General features: G+C 35.9%; 1 long non-coding RNA gene across 1 annotated transcript; it reads left to right on the top strand.

Moving 5' to 3' along the window:
* The first annotated feature begins 3781 nt into the window (after window positions 1-3781).
* LOC113361282 lies at window positions 3782-4838 on the top strand. The gene is made up of 2 exons (XR_003365047.1): window positions 3782-4072; window positions 4594-4838. It is a non-coding gene; the product is annotated as an uncharacterized LOC113361282 (long non-coding RNA).
* Window positions 4839-6000: the final 1162 nt, after the last annotated feature.

The following is a 6000-nucleotide window of genomic DNA, read 5'->3' as shown; positions in this document are numbered from 1 at the left end:
TAATCTAATCGGAATACAATTAAATAACCAAACTAATCACCGAGGTAATCAATTTAATTATTTTGGGCTCAACATAAGAGATTATGGAACCCCGACTAAGATTATCATGGAACATGACTATCTTAACCGTACATGTACTCAACATAAGAAAGAAGACTTATGGAGTACAAAACTAAATAACCAAGGGTGATTAATTTAGTTCATAATGCTCAACGTATAGCATCTTACAGAACAACCAACAAAGCCAAAGTTAATCGACTTAGTTGTAAGGTGCTCCACATAAGACACACAATGGAGCCTTCATGGTAAAACATAATAAAATGGATCAATGAAGATCAATACCGTGGATAACATACAAGGATCTATTCTATCTTTGCATCATTATATGCATAACAACGTAATAGACTTTATCCTTGTCATACAAAAGATTTAATCCTATTTTCCATCAAATACATGATTGCATAGGCATAGGTTTTGTATATGTCAAAAGTCCATTCGTCCTTTCATCAATATGAACATCAATTCATGAACGACTTTACTTTTGACCGCCAATATGGGACCTTCAAGTTCACGGACGCAAACAATACATATCCCATAAAAATATTGCAATATAACAAACCAAGAAAATACTGCAATAATCATCATCCTCCAAATATTTTTAGAACTTAATACCAATAAACCTAAAAAATAACATAAGAAGATGAAAACAAAAATAGCTATGTGTAGTCACAATCATCGTTATTCAAAGCACTAGTTATTCTTCCAACTAATCCAAAAACAAGACATCCTAGGCGACAATGCCTTTGAGAAATTCAGCATCATTCCCAAACTCCTTGTTGTCAACAACTATTGGAACATACGGTTCACAAAAATAGGAGTTTATATCAACGAACTGTCTTGGCTGACTATGTCGTACCGGGGCTCTCTGAATTTCTAAGGACTTTGACACAAAAGCCTTTATTTCACGAATCTCCTTTCTTACTTCCTTCAACTCATCAAGAACATCAGAAAACTTCTGAGAGTTAGAAGACACTGCCTTTGTCTTTCTTGTATTCCTCCTTTTTCTTTTTCGGGACTGAGTTACATGAGATTTTTCTTTTTCCTTGATTGATGGCTTAACAATCATGTTGACATCACTTATCTGCATAGACATGCTTTGAGAACAGTTATAACCAACTGATTTTTGTGGATGGAATTCACAATCCATCAGGTCTAGATATAAAAAGGATATCAAGAAGGAAAAATAAATGTAGGGTTCAAAACCTAAAAACAGGTTCGTGGTCGTCCAACTCTAAACCCTATAAAGAGTAGAATTGTCGATAATAACCCTTTCTTTTGTTTGTAGACAAAAAAACAACAATCCTGAAGAAACACTTTTCCACAATCCTGCACGTTTGCGATCTTGTCTCTTTTGATCAGGCACGTGAGACAAGATTTGCATAACAACACAATTAATTTGTGCTATGGTGAACAACAATTTGTCCACCACTTTCCTCAAGAGAGGAATCTTCAGGCTTATGTCTATCAAAACGATTTGACCATACTTTATTTTCAAATGGTCTAATTCTATCCCCTGGAAACCAACTTCTTTGAAGAAGATAAGATCCTACATACCTTGGCGGTCTTCTGAGCAAGTTCCAACTTTCTTGCTAATCGATATGCTCTTCGCTGAAGTTTGTTGACGTGCCTCATTTGATGCTTGTACTTGTAACATCTTGATAGTTCGTGACCCTTCATCGAACAAAACAAGCACATCAATCTTGGATAATATTCAGGTATCTGTGGTGCGACGGAGATTAAACACATATTAGATCCTGAAACATCACGATCAGAGTTTTCATAGGATAAATCAATTGAATCTTCCAGCTTGATTGGGTTTCCTTCTTCCCTGAATCCATTGAGGTTGATATATGTATTGCTACAAGTATCAAAATCGATGTTTTCACCAAGAAGCCCTACACTTGATTTCCTATCTTCATCGGAATCATAAGTTTCAGAATTTCATCAAGTGTTACAGCTAGACCTTTGTTCCCAGTGTATTTTCTGCGATTAGGGCATTCGTTTGCAAAATGGCCAAACCCCTTACACTTAAAGCACTGAGGCATGTCCTCGTCATCAGCCTCGTCAGCATCCCTGTTTTTAGGAGGTATGCGACCGTGAGGTTTGTCTGATGACCTAGGTTTGTCTCTTGAAAACCGTTTACTTCTCTTCAACAGAAGATCCCTAAAATGTCTCGTGATCAAGGAAACCGACTTGTCAAGGTCTTCATCTGAAAAATCATTCTCAGACTGATCATCCTCCGAGACATGAACACTTTTACCTTTGGCAAGTAATTTAGTGTTCTTATGTGCTTTAAAGGCAACATCCTTAACGACTTTGGATGTATGCTCATGATCGAATATCTTTAGCTTCCCAACCAAGGTGTTTCTGGAGAGATTATTGAGGTTATTCCCCTCAATGATGGCATGCTTCTTATACTCGTATCTGGATGGCAGCGATCTGAGAATTTTCATCACAATGTCCTTTTCAGGAATAGTCTTACCCAATGCAAAAGATGCATTAACAATTTCAGACACTTTGTGATTAAACTCATCAAATATTTCTTCATCTGCCATACGAAGGTTCTCCCAATCGGAATTAAGGTTTTGAAGCCTAGCTTCCTTTTCACTAGAGTTTCCTTCAAATACGGTTTCTAAGATATCCCAAGCATCTTTAGACCTAGTGCAATTAGACACATGGTGTTGAAAACTTGGGGCAATGGCATGTATGATAGCATTCAGCCCTTCAGAATTTTGCTTTGCAGCAAGAATCTCGGCAGCATTATATTCACCAATATTCTTGGGAACAGTTCCGTTTCCGGCTGCAACAACTGATGCATCATAGCCATTGACTACATATACCCACGATTGAAAATCACGCGATTGAAGAAAATCTCGCATAACAATTTTCCACCATAAGTAATTTGAGCCATCGAAGACTGGCGGTACGTTAATAGAGATAGCACCTCTGTCCATAGAGTCAGATCGCTACAAACACAGACTGATGAGGTCTTTAACGTGTTTGCCTGCTTTGATACCAATTGAAAAAGCTGGGGTTTAACAACACCACCCAATATTTTGCTTAGCAATCTGTATGGACTAACTCCGAAATACTTTGCTAGAGAATCAACTAGACAGTCAGACTCAATCTATATAAAAAGTATCTCAAACAGTTAATATCTCAATCTCTCGATTTGATTTCTACTCAAGCTAAAATCAATAGCGAGTCTTTATCAAAGAGAGATAACTTGGACGGTACCAAAGACCAATGTCCAAGGATCAATCAACTACAATCAACAACCAAAAGTTGGATTAGAGAAGTTGATGATCACGAACGCACAACATGTATTATTTTTATTATATAAAATATAATGCGGAAAACAAATAACACAGACACCAGAAGTTTTGTTGACGAGGAAACCACAAATGCAGAAAAACCCTGGGACCTAGTCCAGATTGAATACACACTGTATTAAGCCGCTACAGACACTAGCTGTGAAAGACTGAAATTTCTCTTCGGGTTTAACTAAACCCGTTAGTCAAACTCTACCCTAAGAGTGCTTAAGACTGACATGTTTTCTAAACATTTTTAGGTGACCTCAAAATTTAAAGTTCGTTCTCCTATTAGAAAAAAAAGCTGCCTTAATCTAAAACCATTGGGTGCCTAATAGCTAACCATGCAGCTGTCCATGAGTAATTTTTGTATGTTAGAAAAAAGAACTTAAATATTAGGGGAACTCAATTTCTCTCTGGTTTTTCTTCTTGCGTTTTTTCCCTCCCTGGATATTTTCTTCTCTGCGAATATTTCTTTCTTCTTTTTTTCTTCAAATCCTCTAAGAACAAGATATGAGATGTGAGAAATGAATGGGTTTTGGCGATTCATTTGAATGATGGTGTTGTATCAGGGAGCATCTTACTTCTTCCTCTCTTGGCTGCCATTGTTTCTTTTTAAGGGAGTACAAGTCTAGGGTTTGATATTCATGAATATGTTAGCTGAAATTGTTAATTCTTGGTGATGAAATTAGCTTAACAAGGTATGAATTTGTTTTAGTTTGATGCTTAAGTAGGCCTCATTTTAGAATTTGGGGGTTTTGCTATAAATTGATCCCATTAGTAAATCCATGAAACGGGTTGGTGGAAATCAGGGTGAGTTTATGTTGTACACGAACTAATTCATGAATCCATTCACATGAAAATTTGATTTGAGATATTTGAGAATTTAGGGTTCATGTTGTGAAATTGGAGATTTTTATGATAAGCCATGCTATTTTGTAAATACATGAGTTGGGTATCTAATAATCATCATGAATTGCTCAAAAATTTATTTGTTTGTTATCATTTTTCATGATGGATTCGTGCTTGGATTTCTTGTATGAATAAACCCTAAAACGTATGTCTTCTATTGTATGCTTATCTTAAATTCCAGCCGTTGGAATGTTATGAATTTTCAGTATGTTGTTCTTCATTAAGTCGTAGAAGTATGGCAAAAATTTGAAGATGATCAGAAATAGTTAAGTACCAAAAGCATTATACTTATCATGACTGCCTTCTGCAGGATTCAAATCCTGAACAGCCCACTTGCAATCGAAGTATCTTATATTCCGTATACCGGATGAAGCTGAATTTTTAGTATGTTGTTTATATATATGTAAGTAACCTACTGTAAAATTTTATGAATTTCTGATCAATTTAGGTATACTAAAGTATGGGATTAACGTGCCTGACTTCTGTAAGACAATAATATAAGTCTGTCAAGTTATGATGTGGTTATATTCTTATTGAACCGTTAAAAGCCTGTAATTCTTGAGTATGTTGTGGTAACATAATCCATTAGGTTACTGTAAAAGTTTCATTATGATCCGGTCAGCATACGAGTTTGACAGGTACAACAGATGATATGGATATGTGCTTGTAGGGTCAATCTACGGAATTGGACTGTATGTGTTTGGAGCTTGAAGTTGTCATGGATGCATTGAAATTTTAATTTGTTTAAATGGTGCTGTATGGATTGTATTTCAACTTAGTGCTCAAGTTTTCAATCATGGTTTCTTATATATGAACCATATAATGTCTCTCTCGACGTCGTTGCATGAGTTAACAATTGTTGGTATTCTAGTGTACTCTTTATGACTCATGGAACATCAACTTGTCTACGAACGACGTAATAGTGGGGTTGCCATGAGAATAATTATGAGCACAGTTATTAAGAGGACTTGGTAGTTGTACAAATGATAAGCCACTTTTAGTATTCTCACTCTTGCACACTACCCACATGAATGTTGTGACAGTAAGCATCATCTACTATGAATGGTGAAAGTCATGGTTATCACCATCAATAGATTTACTGTGCATGTTAATACAGTTGCATTTCTACTTGGCTTGGAAAATCTTGCAGTTATCCTTATTGTCTAATATACTCAGGGAATGACTCTTCATTCCTTGTTTGAAGTTATCATTATTACTCACTAGCTTGATCTCCAGGATGTTTGTATAAAATCTACTTGACGCTACTAACGTCCAGAGACTTAGGAACTCGTTTAAATTCGTTAATTTTATTTCGTACACATATTCTTAGTTCCAGACTTGGGGATGGGTACTCTATCCAACTCTACCTGAATTCTACATTTGGTGTCGTAGGCAGGTACGATTGGAAATGGAGATACTTTCTATTGCTTTCATGTTACTGTTTTATTTTCTAAAGTCACTATGAAGTGCATACACTTGTCACCATTTTGTGATGTAGATAAATTTATGCTTTGGTGAGACAGTTTGTCCAACACGAGCAAGCTTGATCTCTTTGGTGCCACATTTAGTGGTTTCACTAATTAGGTATACATAAACCACTACTAGTTCTTTATTGAATGGTGGCTTGCTTAAATTGTATAAGGCCAAGATATGAGATAATATCAATGGACAGTCTTTATTTATTTCACTACCTCAATGGTAAATAACCTTACTTAAT

This window comes from Papaver somniferum, chromosome 3, assembly GCF_003573695.1.
Source record: "Papaver somniferum cultivar HN1 chromosome 3, ASM357369v1, whole genome shotgun sequence".
In the NCBI taxonomy this organism is placed as follows: Eukaryota; Viridiplantae; Streptophyta; class Magnoliopsida; order Ranunculales; family Papaveraceae; genus Papaver; species Papaver somniferum.
Note: the sequence above shows the minus strand (reverse complement) of the source record. Positions and strands in the feature narration are given on the sequence as shown.